The sequence below is a fragment of the Pogona vitticeps genome, chromosome 3 (assembly GCF_051106095.1).
Source record: "Pogona vitticeps strain Pit_001003342236 chromosome 3, PviZW2.1, whole genome shotgun sequence".
NCBI lineage: Eukaryota > Metazoa > Chordata > Lepidosauria > Squamata > Agamidae > Pogona > Pogona vitticeps.
In genome coordinates, this window is record NC_135785.1 from 185,188,219 (window position 1) to 185,207,506 (window position 19,288).

Sequence of the window (19,288 nt, forward strand, 5' to 3'; positions counted from 1 at the left end):
ATTTGAGGAAAAATACAATTGCCCATCTCTGTTACTACTGCCGTTGCAGCTACTCCTGTTGGTCTTACCCTGTTTCTTCCAGGGGTGGCCTGAGTTCTCTGGTGGGCAGAAAAGTGCAACCCACCACATTGTCACCATCGGCCCTGGAGGAAAGTGACTCTTTCTGGAAGGCAGCTGCCCCTACAATATATTTGTGAAGATTCTCAGTCATCCAGGTGAGGTTATCTGGAAGCTGAGTTATAGCAACTGGACTTCTTTCTTATTAGGTTGAAATGTTTCACTACTCATCCAAGTAGCTACTTCAATCTGAGGAGAGCTGGTAGGAGACCTCTGACATATCTTCCACATTGTTTTTACTTCCCCTTGGTCTGAATAGGCTCAAGGATGGACAAAGGATGGGTGGAGAAAGGAGAATGGGTGCAGGAGGACTGCCGAAGTGGGATTTTCAGTCACACACACACAACGGTCATTTGTCCATCTAACGAGCCTATTCAGACCAGGGGTAAGTTAAACCAATGTACCAACTCTCCTCAAACTGAAGAAGCTATTTGGATGATGATGATGAGTTTTATTAGTTTTATTATTATTTTTATTTATATGCCACATTTCTCCCAACAAGAGACCCAAAGTGGATCACGACATTAAAATCCACACAATTTGAAAACACAGTAAGTTAAATATTAAAAGACAGATTAAACAATATATGATTTAAAATACAATTAAAAGATTAAAACATGAAAACATAAAAAAGATTAAAATAATCTGCTAAAATGAGGTTCGGGGATTCAGTTATAACTGTTAAAAGCCTGCCTGAAGAGATGGATCTTTATCTCTTTTTTTCCAGAAGGATAACAGGGAAGGGGCCATCCTGATCTCCTTAGGGAGAGCATTCCATAGTCCAGGAGCTGCCACACAGAAGGCCCTCTCCCATGTCCCCATCAGCTGTGCTTGTGCTGGAAATGGGACCGAGAGGAGGGTTTCGTCTGCTGATCATAATCGCCGAGAAGGTGCATATAGGGAAATATGGTCCTTCAGGTAGCCTGGACCCAAGCTGTTTAGGGCTTTATAGGTAATGGCCAGCACTTTGAATTGGGCCCGGAAACGGACTGGTAGCCAATGCAGTTCTTGTAACAGGTGTGTTATATGCTCCCTGTAGCTGGCTCCAGTCAGTAGTTTGGCTGCAGAGTTTTGCACCAGCTGAAGTTTCCAAACCGTCTTCAAAGGCAGTCCCACATAGAGTGTGTTACAGTAATCCAAATGGGAGTAGTGAGACATTTCAACCTAATAAGAAAGAAGTCCAGTTGCTATGACTCAACTTTCAGACTACCCCTACAATCTTCCCCACTGGAGAAGGAAGGGTGGCAGAACAATCTGATGGAAGGCTTTTTTTTAAAAAAAAAAATTGGTTCTGAGTGGTTCTCTGTGAGCTGAGGCAGATGAGAAGATGTCCAAATAAACTGTGATACAGGTGATTTGTCTGGTCATTTCTCCCCACCTGTCTTGGCCCTGAGAGGACCACTTAGAGCAAGTAGTTTTTAAGAAAAGAGAGAGACATGGGTGGCAACCGAGTGTTGTTGTTGTCACTACCACCTCAGAAGCACCCACCACCACTTCAGGCAGCTACTGCTGAAGGTGCATTTACCTTCCTGCTGCCCACTCCTGAAGAGGGAGATACCCAGCCCTATTGTGTGGGAGGCAAAAGTCCCTTTCCACCTTTCTTTGTGCACTGCAGCTGGACAAGGAAAGGGTGTTAACAAAAAACCCTAAAAAAACCACCCCACTACCAGAGAGGAGGTTTGGATCTCTTCCTCTCTGGGTCTAGGATGTGTAGAAGTATTGGAGAGCTTCCCTTGGTGGCAGGTCTCCGGAGCTGGAGGGACAGCATGAAGTAGATAGACATTTTGTACCTCAGAGGTCTGCCACATAAGGTAACTGCCTCCATTTTATCTAATCTAAGTGCAGGGCTGGCTCTGTTTCTTCCAATGAGTTCAATGTGGTGTACATGGTTCTGCTCCTCTTTAATTTATCCTGGCAGCAACCCTCAGAGGTAGATCAAGCTGAAAGGTAGGGTCAGGTGTGACTAGCCCAGTGACTTTCCTGCCTGGGTTAAGATTTTAACGTAGGTCTCCTGAGTCCTAGTCCAACATGTTAGCAAATACACCACACTGATTACTGTCAGTGCCACTGTTATTACTTTTAATGTAGACCTCCAAGGGAGGATTTGATTTAAATTCATGATTAAATTTTTTTAAAATTTAAAAATCTGATTTTGACTATTTAAATCAAGAAAATCTTTTTGAAGTTTAGATTGTGATTTAGATCAATTTGATTTTTTTAAAAAAAAATATTGATTTTTATCCACCCTGATAAAAAAGGCAGTCAAGGCAGCCTAGCGTTCCTCTTTACTAACATTACCTGTTTCTATGCTTATCCTAAAGCATTTTGATTACTTTGCAGGAAGCCATCAAAAATTGGTTTGCCATTTTGCTTCCTCTAAGATGAAGTTCAACAGATTTCCCAGAAGGCACTCTACCTATGTTACTGAGAGCTGTACTGCAAATATTTGAAATTATATCAAACACTCACAGCATTCTTTTCTTCACAAAGCAAATACATGTGTTTTGAAATAATACAATAGCAACCTCTTTCAGTTACGTATAGGAAGTATAGCACTGCTCTTCCCTTAGGTTAAGATTGTTATTTTTGGATTTCACATCACCTTACATGACCACATTAAGGGCATGTGCTATCACTGCACAAAAAGCACAGAGAGAGCAGGGAAACTCTGATGAGCCAGATTGTCTCTTATGGAATCTGTATAGAGCCAAATTATGCATTTAAAAGCTGGCATTATCTGTGATGGTATACACAGAGTGGGAAGGTGTGGAAGAAGGACAGTATTTAGACTATACTCTTCCATTGAGGAAAATACTAACAACAAAATCTTGAAGGAGACACCCTGCAAGGTGATAGATTCACTTCAGACTTTTTTATATTACAGAGGCTTAATCAGAGCTAAAAGTCAGTGGAAAGCAACAAAATAGTAACTGGAATAATTAGAGTCATATACCCAGACCTAGCAGAACTGAAGATGGAAGCAGTGGACTGGCCCTGAGGCAAAAAAAAAGAAACAAAGAAAAGAAAGAAAGAAAAGAAAAGAAAAGAAAAGAGAAAAGAAAAGAAAGTTAGAAGATGCAGCAAGCACAGAGACCTGAGGAAGACATGTCGATACATTTTATGCCCTTATGTAGTGGTATAGTGGAGCCAGGGCTGGCAGGGTCGACGCTCCAGGAATTTCTGAAAACAAGGGACCATGAGATGCTCTGTCACCCCTCTCAGGCTTTCCCATCCGTTCTGTGTCTAGCTACAACCATCACAGTAACTGGGTGAGAAATAGATTTTTCCTGAGAACATTAAATTGTTGCATGCTATTCCTGCTGTAAGGGACGTGGTGGCACTGTGGGCTAAACCGCAGAAGCCTGTGCTGCAGGGTCAGAAGACCAAGCAGTCGTAAGACCGAATCCACGCGACGGAGTGAGTTCCCGTCGCTTGTCCCAGCTCCTGTCAACCTAGCGGTTCGAAAGCATGTAAATGCGAGTAGATAAATAGGGACCACCTCGGTGGGAAGGTAACAGCATTCCGTGTCTAAGTCGCACTGGCCATGTGACCACGGAAGATTGTCTTTGGACAAAAACGCTGGCTCTATGGCTTGGAAACGGGGATAAGCACTGCCCCCTAGAGTCGAACACGACTGGACAAAAATCGTCAAGGGGAACCTTTACCTTTACCTATTCCTGATGTAATGCAAAGTATTTGAGGGTGGGCTCTGTTGAACTGTCAAATTAAGAGCCATTAGTTTTAAAAGACCTGTTCCTCCTTTGTGATATGGACCAATCCAGTGACCTTTGTTTTTAAATCTCCTAGGGAGATGGTAATTAGGGTGATTGTCATGATGAGCATCTTTGCTTCTAAATTTATCATCCTATCACTACCCATATAAACAGATGCTAATGTGGTTCCAGCCAACCTAGAAGGGAGAGGATGCTGCCAATTAAGAAGGCAACACCCCCCTCGGGGATCTTGCTGGAGTGCAACTGCATAGAATCCACAATAAAGGTTCATTTCCTTTTGTTCTTGGCTTAATGTCTCTTTTTCAACGGAGCGCACAAAAGCACACTCTTACAGATCATAACATGCACCTATAAACACACTAGATCCTGATGTCCTGATATTGCCAATCAAACATATGTGCCTGTTCAGGAACTCTCCCTGCCATTAACTTGCCCAAAACGTTTTCATGGGAAATCACACATAGCCGTGTGTGTGCGTGCATGCGCGCGTGCGCACGCACACGCACGCATGCACAATCCATCAGCTCCAGTTATCCAGTATGGTTGAATTACCTGACATCCTGTTCAAATGAAACCAATGCTTGTGTTATATTAATTTTTATATTTATAGAATGCTGTTCAGGGTTTCCACTGCAAGATAATGAATGAGGTCTCCAAAGTCTATTTCTCTTACACATTTGCTCTCCACAGGAAAAGAAAGAAAGAAGACATCTAAATGGCATAACCATTCCTTGTTCCATAGAATGTGGCTTGTTTTTTTTTTTTTTAATGAGTGGAGGCTCATCGTGGTAATAAGTACTAGCTTCCTGAAATTTATCTTAGCTTCTGCCACTGCCACAATCTGCAGAATCTGTGTGCACATTACTGAAACCTGAACAAGTGAACCCTGGGAGGGACCTTTCTGGGCTTGGGCAACTGTCAATCTATCTAGCACTAACCAATTGCGCTGAAAGCAGCCATGTTTGTCCATTTTCTGTTTTGTTGTTCACAAGTGTAAGCAAAGAAAATGGTTGTTATTCTTTCTACTACTAATGTGTCAGAGTGAATCATTGAGGCTTTAAGTGCCAGTTAATGATCTACTCTGGGGATCTTGAAGCTATTCCGTTCTGTGAATCCCTGCACTTCTGCAGCACAGCTAGAGGAATTTAACAAAAAATTCAAAATTATGCAATAGATCCACCATGTGGACACGAGGTATGTCCCACAGATATCCTGAAGCAGTTTAGCCTCCTTTCCCCCCCCTCTTCTTGATATTAAGGGTTGGGTTTTTGCTCTGGGCCTTCCAGATCCCCAAGCCTAGTCAAATTTTCCTTTCCTGCCATCTCTTCAACACTGGAGCTCTGGATGGGCAATTCAGATGTGGTTGGTTTCTGCCTTTTGTTTGTATAATTCAGCAGTCTGTCTCCTTTCTTAGCATATTGATTTTAATTTCGCTTAATGGCAGCTCATTACATAAACAAATAAAGCTTCCCAGAGTCTTAAAAACAGAGTCCTTAACAAACAAAACTGTCAGCTCATGCTCCTGTTTTAAAATGCAGAATTGTTCATGTGGACTTGAGGTACCGCTATGAACTATTTTTCTAAGAAGCAGAACGTTTTTGAATAAAGTTTTGACCTATGTTTATTTTTAAAAGAACCATGTGAGGTTTTTAAAAAGGAAAATGAGATCAGAAGCTAGTGAACTCTATCCACTGTGAAAGTTTGTGTTTTTACAGATTGGAAATGCATCCAATATGAATGAGTTAAATATATATATAGGAAAAGCAAATAGAATCACTTTGCATTCTTGGTTTCCTTCCAATATAAGTCCCAACTATTAATAGTTAGGGCTCTATCCTGCAATCTGTAGTATGGCCATTTTGCTTTTTCAGCAGAATCCCATTGTGCAAAGAGTTGAAAAAAAATATTAGCAAATGGTAACACATCCCCAAATCTTTATAAAACCAGATTCAGCCTGAAAGAAGCCTTTCCCTGCCCCTTCCACCCACCCATCAGATGACAGGAATGACCGTGGAGCTCAGCTACAGCTGGATTTTTGTGCTGTCCTTACTAGCCATGAAACTTTCCAGGCTCAAACATTATGGAATGAAAGATTAGCAGAAAGTGTAGTTGAGCTAATCTGTAGCAGAAACAAAGTGAAGATGAAAAAATTCCCACAGCTATTCCTGCTCTCATGAACCCACACCACTTATTCAACCACACCCAAGAGTCTACATATTCAATTAACTGTGGTTGAAGAACTGTATGGCAAAGACTCTCCTTTCCATGACATCACTGCTTCTGATGGGTATGCTTGTGTTTCAGGCACTCGTTCTCTTAGCCAACAAGCAACGCCTCGGTTTCCTTTCCAGCATTTTGTTGTAATCAGCCCTCCACAATTTCTGCTAACACAGGTCATTCCTATGTTATACCATGGTTTTCCTAAGATGGTACAGAAATAAGCTTGGAAAAGCATGGCCATTGGTATGGGAAGCTGTAAGCCAAAAAAGTAATATTTTGAAACTGGGACAGTGCTTAAATATGAGGCAGAACTTCGGTTCTTGTTCACCCAATTTCGATTTGTCTATGAATACCTACAGTTGTCCTACTCCCCAGTCTTTTTCAAAAACTTTTTGACTCCACCCCCAAGGTCCCATGATGCATGTACCATGAGAAAGAAAAATCATTGTGTATCCACTAAAGTAGTTCAATCATTCTTTGGATGTTGGCCAAATTGTGGAATGATATCCTGTTTTAGGCTGGGCAGATTCCAGAGGCAAGGTCCAGGCATTCCAAGACTTCAGCTGCCAGGGACCAAGGAAAGACATGTGATCCAGGCAAGGACAGTCCGAAGACCAGCCTAAAGGCAACCCAGAAACCAGGAGCAGCTAAACCAGACAAGAATAATGTAAACCAATCCAAGAACAGAGGCAAAGCCTCTCCAGGTTCAAGCATGAGGAGAGTCCATCTGAACAGGCCTGAACAAAAGGGTCGCTAAAGCTTGGAATCAATGTTGTTTCCAGCAATCATTTTTGCCCACAACTGAGTGTCAAAGTGTTGAATAGGAGTTCCCCAACACCACTGCCCTTCACAAAGTGACACCATGCAAGAGGAAATCCCAGAGGCTGACTCCTTTTTTTATCAGTTAACCACTTCTCGCCCAAACACAAATTAATTTATTTATTTATTTATTTGATTTAGATCCCACCCATCTGGTATATTCTACCACTCTGGGCGGCTTACAACATATCATAAAGAATTAAAAGCATAAAGCATTAGCATACAACAGTAACAAATAGTGCCGGAATGTAATAAATAATAAATAGCAAAGGAAAAGAAATCAGAAATTGACAGGAGGGAAGGCCTGAGTGTACATCCATGTTTTCAGCTGGTGTTTGAAAGTACCCAGCGTAGAGGCCTCGCGAATCTCTGGAGGGAGATTGTTCCAAAGGTGAGGAGCCACCGCCGAGAAGGCCTGGCTTCGTTTCTTTTCCCGCCGGGCCTCCCTCAGCGTCAGGCTCCTCAGCCTCACCTCCTGACTCACGTGGGTAATCCGAGTAGATCTTGGTGGGAGCAGGCGCTCCGCCAGGTATCGAGGTCCTAAACCGTTTAGGGCCTTATAGGTGAGCATTAGAACTTTGAAGTCAATGCAGAAACAGATGGGCAGCCAATGCAGCTCAGCCAGAACAGGAGAAATATGTTGGTGTTTTCTCACTCCGGTAAGGAGTCTGGCCACTGCATTCTGCACCACCTGAAGTTTCCGCATCAGCCTCAAAGGCAGCCCCACGTAGAGCGTGTTACAGTGGTCTAATCTCGAGATTATGAGCTCATGTACCACGGTAGTGAGCGCCCCCGTATCAAGGTAGGGCCGCAGCCTGGCAATCCGCCAGAGGTGGAAAAAGACAGTGCGAACTACCGACGCCACCTGGATTTCCATGGTGAGCGTCAGGTCCAGATGTACCCCCAGGCTGCGAACGCCATTCTTAGCAGCCAGGGTCACACACACCCCCAAATGTGAGAGAGCCACCCAGGCCACCAACTCTAGGGGTGCCCACCCTCAGAACTTCTTGTCCGGATTGAGCCTCAGCCCATTTTCCTGAATCCACTGCAGTACGGCCCCCAGGCAGCGCTGAAGGGACAGGACAGCATCACCTGCAGTTGGTGAAAAGAGATGTAGAGCTAGGTGTCATCAGCATACTGATGACACGAGGCTCCACACCCCCTGATGACCCCACCCAGCGGTCTCATATAGATGTTAAACAGCATTGGGGAGATAATCGACCCCTGTGGGACCCCACAATTGAGATTCCACGGGGCCAAGACACTCTCCCCAAGCTGTACTCTCTGGGGTCGGTCCTCCAAGAAGGAATGGAGCCAGGCTAGCGCCAAGCCACCAATTCCCAACTCGGAGAGCCTCCCCAGGAGGATACCGTGGTTGACGGTATCAAAGGCCGCCGAGATGTCGAGGAGGACCAACAGAGACACTTTGCCCCTGTCAGCTTCCCTCAGCAGGTCATCATACAGGGCAACCAATGCCATCTCTGTACCGTGGCGCGGCCTGAAGCCTGACTGGAATGGATCCAGGACATCTGTCTCATCCAAGTGGGCCTGAAGCTGATCAGCCACCACCCTCTCAACCACTTTACTCATGAAAGAAACATTGGTGACAGGCCTATAATTACCAATCTCATCCGCAGCCATATTAAGTTTCTTTCTTATGGGCCTAATGAGAAACACCCTCTCCATTGTAGAGCTCAGCCAGCTCCCTGGTTTAACCAGGAGCTTCGAGCGATGAAGCGAATAAGGAGAAGGCTAGAGTGTAGATGGAGGAAGAACCCGACGGATCATAATTGGAAAGACCCATTTATTATTGCTGTGGCCCATTCTGTTGTTTTCGGCTTTGATTAGCCAGGCTGGGCAAGGGTCAAGGGAGGAGGAGGTGGCTCGACAGCGATCAAGCACCTTGTCCATAGAATCAGGCGTTACAGGCTGAAAGGAGTCGAAAATCACCGGGCAAGGCGGAGTGCTGGACATCTCTGCTCGACTCACTGTATTCAAAAAAGGAGAGAGGTCCTGGTGGATGGCCTCCACTTTAGATTTTTAAAAGGCTGCAAACTGGTCAGGTGAAAAACTAAGGGAGGCCAGTTCCGGATAGGTCGCGCACTATACGGAACAACTCCGCCTGCTGATTGGACGCTTCGCTTATCCGGTTAGCGAAGAATGATCAACATGCAGCCTTTACCTTAGTTAGGTAAAGGTTAGTTGCAACCCTAACAGCTATCCAATTATAATCCGTCGGGTTCTTCCTCCATCTACGCTCTAGCCTTCTCCTTATTCGCTTCATCGCTCGAAGCTCCTGGTTAAACCAGGGAGCTGGCCGAGCTCTATGACAGAGAGGGTGTTTAGGCGTGATTGTGTCTATGGCCCTGGTGGCAGCGGCAGACCAGCTGTCAACCAGAGCGTCGACAGGAGCGCTAGCCAGGTCAGCTGTCACCCCTCTCATGACATCCTGGAATTCACCCGGATCCAGTAGTCTTCGAGGGCGGACCATAGAAATAGGTCCCTGCTCCCTGCGAGGGGGAGAGCCACTGTGAGGTTACATTTCAAGGCTGGTACTCATCAAAGCTGTTTTTCAACAAGGGTGAAGGGCAGTGAGCAGAAGAGGGTATCCTGTAGACCATCTTGGCTGCTGCCATTGATGCTGCCAACATTCAGGCTGCCCTTTGCTGTGTAGAGCTTGGCATCCTTTTTCCTGCTGGCAATGCAGGCACGATACTGTGCATCAATATTGGGCCATTTCCAAGCTATTTGAATAATGGGTACAGAAGCACAATATCCCACATTCATAAAACAGTTTAAAAAAAAAATTAAAGAATTGCATTCTCTGTGTGTTTATGAAATGAGCACAAAGAGGTTTTAACTCAAGCCTCTGTAATTATTAACCTATGCTCTGGAATGTTGTGCTACGACTGCAGTAAATGGCAGTGTCTTTTTAATACATGTACAGAACTTGATATCAGTTGGAAGTTTCCTGCCCATTCCAACTGAGCAATAAATTATGCCCTGACACATTAAATACTCAGGGGTTCAGTGATTAGTAAGCATGATGGATAGATGTTTCCTCCTGTATCAGAGAAGTCTGATACATCACTTCTGGAGTGGGAGAAAACTCTGGCACTCATAGTCAGTTTGTGGGCTTTCCAGAAGCAGCTGATGGTCCATTGCACAATGAAATCTGGACTTGATAGGCCTTTGTTGGTCTAATCAAGTATGGGTCTTATTTTATGACACTTAGTATTTAAGTGCATTGTTTAGAAACATGCGCGTTATGTGTGCCTGCTGCTTGGTTTAGTTTCTATGTAACTTCCATGGTACGTTACTCACTTCCAAGCTCTCACAACCTGAGACATACATATGTGTTTTCGAAAAGGTTGTCTACTCACAGCACAGAATATCACAGTGATGTAGAATAGCATAAAATGTGAGACAACATTATTTCCCCACTTCTCAAGTGGCACCCACTGAAGCGGACCAAAAACAGGACAATTTGCAACAGCCCTGTTGCACTGCATGTTTCGTTCATATTATGAAGGGTAAAGGTGTGGTTGTTTTTAATGCAAGTTACTTGTCAACCATTAACAAGAACATACTGGGTGTGATTGTGAAATTCCTTTGAAAGGTCTCCTCTGTGTGATTACTAATATAGGTCCGCTTGTTTCATAGAGACCTTCAAGTAACTACAGTATATATGAGTATCGCAATTCCATAACATTACTACATGTTCCACCAGTCTTTGCATGCATTCAGTTTGCGGTATCTATTACTAATATTTGTACCACTGTGTACAAGAAATCTGGATATACACAAGGTGGCTTCTTCTTTTCCTGTACTGTAACTTCAGCAATGAGTATTAGGCAGTTTCTTGGCCTTGTGAGCCACCGAATAAGACAGAAGTAGCCCTATCATGTATATACAGTACTGTTCAAATCTACCATTTACAAAGAAAACTATGGAACAGTGGAAACTGAATAAAGTGCTAATGAAGTACTAAGCAGCATTCTGTTGAGACTATCTTCAACAGGAAGTGCAACGTACAATGGCAAAATTCACAAAAGCTGCACAATTGAACATGAAGAAATTGTAAGACTTGCCACTCAGTGGAAGCTCACGAGGACTTGGAATTACGTCTTAGCCACCATTTTTTAAAATAAGGACGGGGAAGAAGGGAAGTAATAGTATCGATTCAGATAACTGTCAAAGTTAAGATGAGTAGAGATGGGCAAAAAGCAAAAAAACAAATTGGACAAAACCCTGTCAGCCAGCTGGGCTGCCTCAGTGAATGTCCTTTTCTGTCAAATGAGAGGTGGGGGCATATGCAGAGGCCATCGGCCTGCAGGAGTCAGCTGTCTCTCAAGATGGTAGCGGTGGTTGTGGCTGCAGTAGTGGCAGGAAAAGGTAGGGAGCTAATGGGCCAGTGGGAAGGGCTGGGGGTAGGTTGTGGGGGTACGGAGACAGGATTAAAGAAACAAACAAACAAAAAGACAGCCATTGGGCTGTTTTAAAAAAAATCCCAAACAATCTGACAAACCAATTTGTGGGTTGTTCTGGAAAAATTCATAAATGTTTAGCTTGTGGACTTCCACAAACCATGAACCAAGGTGAATTGCCATCTTGGTGGTTTGTGCCCATCTCTAAAGATATGCTTCCAGACTAAAACAAAACAAAATGTAGGAGGCCAAAGAGTTATTGTGTTCATGGCATTTGGCAGGATAAAGGTAAAGGTAAAGGTTCCCCTTGACAATTTTTGTCCAGTCGTGTTCGACTCTAGGGGGCGGTGCTCATCCCCGTTTCCAAGCCATACAGCCAGCGTTTTGTCCGAAGACAATCTTCTGTGGTCACATGGCCAGTGTGACTTAGACACGGAACGCTGTTACCTTCCCACCGAGGTGGTCCCTATTGATCTACTTGCATTTGTATGCTTTCGAATCACTAGGTTGGCGGGAGCTGGGACAAGCAATGGGAGCTCACTCCGTCGCGTGGATTCGATCTTACGACTGCTGGTCTTCTGACCCTGCAGCACAGGCTTCTGCGGTTTAGCCCACAGCGCCACCATTTGGCAGGATAGAAAGGATTAAAGCACTGTGGCCCCCCAATTCTAGGAGTGAGACTAGAACTCTCTCCCTGCTCCTGCTGCCAAATTAACCCATTTGGGATGCTTGACTGATGCCTTTATGAGCTTACATCCCATAACCAAACAATGGACATTCCAGTTTATAATGGTAAGACTTTTTATTTCATTTTGCACTTTGCTGTTTCCAAAACTGGAGTGCCCGAATGCTGCATAGAATCTGGATTAATAATTTCTGACAGCTCTGTGTAGGATCTGCTTTTTATTAATGTTATGTTTGCAACCCTCACCAATTAGTTGCCTCTCTTGTTTTTCTCCCTAAGATTTATATACAATGTTTGTGTAAAAGCAGGTAAGAACAGCCTGACTAGTCAAAACAAAATCCAGAACTAAAAACCTGTTGTGCTAGGAACACACTGAGAGTAACATTAATAAAATATAGCTGAAATTTACTATGTGGAGATAGTTGCTGTTGCTTCTTTCAAGCTTGCCTGCAACCTATTAAGCAAAGCCTGTGACACACTTGGTAAGTATCCACAAAACCAAAGTGAAAACATAAGCAGAGACCGGTCAAGTCTTCCTATCTAATCCAGAATTCTAGAATTAATATAGAAAAACTACATAGGGTGTCCTTCTCGTAACATCTCTGCTGTATTCACTTCCCCCGTGTTCATTGCAGCCACCCGGAAATTTGTGGGTGTGCATATTTGAGAAAGGCAGGATATTGTTTGGTTGATCTGGTGTCTTTTTTTATTTTTCATTGTTTTGTTGAGGCTCACCGCAGAATTAGCATAGACATAATTGGCTTGCATCTCTTATTATTTTACTGTTGCTATGGTTTTATTTTGAATTTTTTGCACCCCTCTTACTACCTTGTTCTAACCTGCTTGACTGTCTAGACAGCCTGCTGTTGAGAAGAGTAATTAGCATACTATTTTTTTTTCCAGTTTGTTGCTTCTGTTCTTGATTTCTTTTCCAACTTAGACAAATATGAAGATAGCAGCCTTCTGGTTCATAACCAAGTGCACTCAAATATTTTTAGCCCATTACAAATCAAATAATATGCTACAAATCCTGAAAAGGTAGTTGGCTGTTTCACTGACAGCTGCAATTACTTGTTCCTAGCTGAAATGATGCAATGACAAACAGAATGGGGGAGTAAAGGATTTTATTTTTTAATAGAGCTATACAACGGGGCAAAACCTAAGATAGCAACAGAGATTAAACATTGGCTTGGGGAGGTTCGTATATCAGGGTTCCAAATACTTTCAAGGATCCATCATGTTCAAGATCAGGTTCTGGCAGACAGCTCTTTGCTTCTGAATCTCTGATTTTTATGTTCTGTAAAAGAAAAGTCTGAAGTCTAAATTATATAACATTTAATGTAATACTTAGCAATATTAAAGTTTTAAAGCAAATTTAGCAAGGGAACCTACAGGAGCATATTGATGATAGGAACTAGAAACTTTCAGCCAAGATAAGTGAATAGAATGTAAAAATAATTAATAGGTGGTATTTAATTCCTATTAAATTACATTAAAGTACAGTAGGAGCACAGTATTTTGGGGGCATCGGTTCCAAGGCCCCCCATGGGTGCAAAAAACCCTTTAAAATTGAAGTATCAAATGTTATACATTTTATGATCTTTGACTCTGTCTAGTGGCCAGTTTGGATAAGTACATCCAGGAAATACATATAGTGTAAATATGTATTTCTGCGCTTTTAATTTTTTTATTATATTATTTTTTAAATTATTTTCAGGCAGCAGATAAGTGAATCAGCAGATACTGATCCCACAGATGGGGGTGGGGGTGGGGTCCTGCTGTATATTAATAATGGGTCCTTAAGATTGTGCTGAAGGAAGTGTGGCCAAATTGGCTCATACTGCAACTTTGGTGGCTTTGTCCAACAGTTTAATTGTTTTGGGAATTAATTTTAAGGAGTTTGAAGGAGTCTGTCAACTGCTAGATTTTGGACTGAAGTTTCAGGAAGCTGATTGAGATTTCCTTGATTTTTCATGTGCTCAGCATATCTCCATATCAGAATCTCTGGTTACTTATTCTCTAGCAAAAATATTGCTGTTGAAGAGTTCTAAATTTCTTGTAAATTTTTTTTGGTTATACAGTAGAAGTACAGACATCCACAGAGTAGAATAACAACAACTTCCCAGACTCCACCACGATCACATTAACTGACACTTAAAGTCTTAATAATTCACTCTGAATTATAGAAGAAAGAATAAAAAGCATTTCTTTACTTACTTGAAATTGCAGACTTGTGTATCTTGCTATCTTTAGTGCACACATACTACCAACCAAACAGATCCACAGCAAACAAACACCTGCTTCCAAAAGACTAAAGAGAAGGAAAAGAAACACACAACAAAGAAGCAGAGCTTTCTTTGAATTCAAAGGCTGGAAGGAACCATTGGTTAGACAAACACCTCTGCCCAGAAACATCCCTCCTGGTCACACAAACTACAGAGAGCATGCAAGGTTGCAAATAAAACTCCAACTATATCAGCATAGGTAAATTCTAATTTAGTGTTTTCTTCTAATTGTCTCACCAGCTTCTACATGTAAAGTTTATAATCTATTAGTTCCCACTACCACCTCAGTGGTAAAAAAAACAAAAGGGACGTGGTGGCACTGCAGGTTAAACCACAGAAGCCTCTTTGCTGCAAGGTCAGAAGACCAGCAGTCGTAAGATCAAATCCACGTGACGGAGTGAGCTCCCGCCACTTGTTCCAGCTCCCGCCAACCTAGCAGTTTCAAAGCATGTAAAAATGCAAGTAGAGAAATAGGTACCACCACGGTGGGAAGGTAACGGCATTCCGTGTCTAGTCACGCTGGCCACATGCCCACAGAAACTGTCTAGGGACAAACGCTGACTCTATGTCTTGGAAACGGGGATGAGCACCGTGCCCTAGAGTCAGACACGACTGGACTAAACGTCAAGGGGAACCTTTACCTTTACCTTACCACCTCAGTAGCCACTTTGTTATGTATGTCCTTTCTTCCCCCCCTTATCTACATTCTTGTACTTCAACATAACATTCATTTTTTCCCTAAATCCAATAAACCAATTGTAATCCTATTGCGGTAAGCACAATCACCTCCACTACAGTAGCTCTCTATCACACTTCCTGTCGATATATGCCAACACGCTTTCCTCGTATATCAGCCTCACCTATATTCTTAGAGCTTAGAATTGTTGCTTTGCTCATTTTCTAGAACTTGCCGGTTAGATTATATCAAAGTACCAAATTTAAAAGAAGAAGATACTATCTGCACTTTTCCTAATGGTTTCTTCTTGTAGAATTCCTTCTATGAAGGAGGAGGAGGTCTTTCTAAATGCAGAGCATGTGCTCTGCCAATGGACCCGTGGAACTGCCTCTCTTGACTGTCCCTCCTTCAGCTTCTGTAGCAACAGTGCCAAACATATCTGTGAAACCCTTATGGACCAAAAACTAACCAGTTCCAGTTAAAATTCCTATCTGAATTATCCCCAAATCTTGCAATTTCTGTGATGCTTCCATTAGCAAAATGGAGAACATTTCTCTGTCTTCAATGTACAATATAATACAAGTTTTCCTTTTATAAAAGAGAGCGAGTGAGCATGCATAATAAATTCTGGCTGTTGCTTTGGATTTAACAGAATACTTCTTCAGTTTAAAAGAAATCCTTTGAAATTGCAGTAAAAGAATATGCCGATTTAGGGATTGTCATTCCTGTGCCACAAATCTCTTTCAGGAAAGATCTTAGAAGGGTTTTTTTTTTTTCAAAAAAGCAAATATTGTTGATTTTGAATATATTTGGAGTACATCCAAAAATGAGCCATTAAGAAGAGAAAAGCTAGAATAGAGACTGTTTTAGGCTGTTCTGAGCATCTAACCTAATCTGATTTCCTGACATAATGTGAATAAATATAACTAAAAAGAGTTCAAAACAGGACATTTGAACCTATTCAAGCAAACAGCAATTGCAGAGATGAAGGTTATATTAACACATTGCTGAAAAATGAATGTTCAGCACAGCAGAGTCTCTGATGCCTGGTAAGCATCTGAGACCCAGAATAACTTGGTAAGATGGAGTTGCCGATTGACCTGAGAAAACATATTTGTACTGGAATAGAGCATAGACACATGTAGCAAGGGATCTGGAACCAGGAAAGGGTAGGGACTGATAACGGATAGGTGACCAGATGGGTCAGAGTAGGCTTCTGGTTCTCAACCTTGGGTCTCTGTGGGGGGTTCATACCTAGACTCCTTTTCCTTGTCAAATAAAACAGGAGTTGTTTTCAAAGTCAAATCCAAACTGGGGTTTATTGTTTCATTCAAATGCAAAATGTCATTTAACTGTTCGTCATGTAACTTCTCTCACGGCACCAACGGGTACCACAAGGGCATCCAAACATCAGGTTCAAAAGGGTTTAATCACTTTGTTTCCCATGGGCCGGGTAAGAATGGGTCACAGCCTCGATTAGGGTTCTCGTCCTCGGTTTCCCCTAGTAACGGTAGGGTCTCCTCATCTCCGGTTTCTCTCCATACCGGCTCCCCTTCTCTCTCATGGGAATCCCATGGTTCTGGAGGTATGCCATCCTCCGCGCCTCCTCCACACACCATGCCCGGCGGGCCTCCACTTCTCTGGCCACCGCCTCTTTCTCTTCCCTTAGTCTCCTTCTCCACTCTCGAGCCTCCGACCTACCCCAGTAAGATGTTCGCTGGGGTAGTCCTTTCCTCCTGCGGTAGTCAGCCTCCTCTCGTGGTACCTTTACCTTCTCCCATTTCCCAGTCCAAGGGACTTCGACCCAGATCAGTTCCCAACCACCCGGTATGTTGTCTCTCTCCCTTTTTATATCCCCCTTTCCCGCCTCTATTACGGACCTCTCCCTTCCTCCCCTTCCCACCAATTCACCCTCTGTTTGTGTAGCCACTGTTAGTCTCAGTAGGTTCTCCTCCAGCTCTCGGGTGTCTATGCCCCGATGCATAATCTCTCAAGGAGTTGGTGGAGGGGTGGTCTGAACCTCTTTAGACACCCTACAGATGGATGGCACTCCAACGAGAGCCTCTTTGCTCTCACCACGTCTTTCACAGTCTTGGATGGTTCTTGAACTACAATTCTCAGAAATCCTGGCCAGCATAGCTAGTGGTGAAGGCTTCTGGGAGCTTCAATCCGAGAACATCTGGGGACCCAAGATTGGGAATCACTAGAGTAGGTACTTTCCTTTGTTATTTCTTCTCACTTTACATGCACATTGGTACTCAACCTTTCTTACTTCCTCCTTCTTTTCCAAGGTCCCATAATTTTCTTTTCCCCACAGTCTCTGATTATGTTCTGCTTCATATACTCCCCAGCCAACCTGTATGTATCTATACCAGCCAAAATATGACAGGCTGCCAAAATATGACAACTCTGGCAAGACTCAAGCTTGCAAATTATGTGTAAAGATAAAATATTGCTTTTGAATGAAGAATGTTTGGTGGCAATACTTGGAAATTTGGGGGGCAGGTTCCTAGGCTATTTAAAACATAAACTGAACAATTTTCAGAGAGGTGACCATTGTTAGGAGATGATACGTACAAACATGGAAGAGATGGAAATCTGGGGTATACTACGGTTCTCTCCAATGTGTACCTGCAATGGACTCACCAACAGATAGCTGATGCATCTCACCCATGAGAAATTTAAATGCCCCATCCATATATCACTGTGACTCCACTCACCAAAATTCTTCCTACTCATTTCATCTTAGCTGTGCCCACAGACATCCTGGCTCAAGCACTGTTACTTTATTCTACATATATGTTATACAATAAATGTTCTCAAAGTTTCTACCATGACTAAGTGAATATTATTTCAATTCCTGGCACACACAAGAAAGAATACTATTCATACTCTTATGTGTTTTTGTTTTTTACACTATGCTTGAATTGTTGTGTACAAACTCTCAGTACATTTAACAAAAATTTCAAAGATAGCCATCCTCAACCCATAACGAGCCACCCTCACCTAGAGATATAAAACCTAAATTCAACGCATATATATTCATAAGTAGCATATCTCTGAATACATGAACATTTAATTTAGATTTCCTATTGGCAAGTGAACAGCATACCTCTGAGTACAATATGGAGGGATGTGGAGGCAATAAATAATGACACGGTGTTTAATGTTTAAACTCAGGAAGGAATTTATTACATATTTACTCTCAAACAACCAATGAAGTCACCTGATGGAAAATTATAATTTGGATCCATGTGAATCTAGTCCAGTCAAACTCTGAAATCTTGATGACATATATCAAAGTACCTCAACTAATTAGGCCCTTACAGACCTATAGTAATGGCTAATACATCTCAGTGTTCTTCAAAAGTGTTAAATTACTAGGTGCTTAAAGTTTTAAAACAAAATAAACTTTGGTTTATAAGACTGTCTGGCCAGTGGGGTTGTTTTTTTTGTTTGTTTTTTACAAAACAATTCTATACGAGTCCCTCTCTCACACACACGAAGCCTGCCAAGGAGCTTTAAACGAACACAAATGGTAAAATAGTTTAGCTAGAGGGTAAATCAACAGAACAAAAAGACCCAGAGAGACTTTATTCCACCTCTGGGAACATACTTTCAACTTTCCCTCCAAAGTATTATTTCATAAATGAAGTTTGTGGTGCATCAGGAATGTAATCAAGTCCAGGCAGTAGGTTTGGGCTAGAGCTGAGCTTGCCTGTCTTTTGGCAACAAAACCCCAGCATAAGCTCTATCGCCACAGGGAAGGGAAATTACAGACATGGGTTAAAGGATTCAGTCTGCGATGGTGTCTGAGGCGGGTGGTCTGCTTGGGCAAGGTCCTCACTTCCTGCTTTCTCTACAATCTTTGACAAAACTCTACAGAATCAGACTCCTAGGTAAGCTGTATCCTTCTCGTGTGCTTCTTGGCCAGATATCTGACTCTCCCCTACAGAGACAGGGAGGGTTTATGGAACATAAAACTCTCCTGTGTTGCATTTGGCAGGTATATAATATTCCCTACCGTGACTGGAGGTGCTTCCTCTTGATATGTCACCACATTTCCCCCCCTGACGCCACCCTCAGCATCAATATATTCATCATCTTAGAGTAACCAGGCTCTGGCCCAACAATAAATGTGCAAAATGGCATGTGGTAAGTCTAACCTCTTTTGTTATTTAAAAATAAAGAGCGTTTACCTGGAAAGACTTAGTAGATATCCAGCATCTGGTATGCAGCCAGTTTTCTGCTCTTTATTTATTTCTTACCCAGTTTTCCAGCTGGGTTGACGTAAGAACAAAGACAAAATGAAGTTTTGAAAGGTT

General features: G+C 42.7%; 1 long non-coding RNA gene across 1 annotated transcript; it reads right to left on the reverse strand.

Moving 5' to 3' along the window:
- Positions 1 to 12,267: 12,267 nt before the first annotated feature.
- On the reverse strand, positions 12,268 to 14,409 carry LOC140705433 (uncharacterized). Its single transcript, XR_012084816.2, has 2 exons — positions 14,220 to 14,409; positions 12,268 to 13,299 (listed from the first exon to the last, which is right to left on the reverse strand). It is a non-coding gene; the product is annotated as an uncharacterized LOC140705433 (long non-coding RNA).
- Positions 14,410 to 19,288: the final 4,879 nt, after the last annotated feature.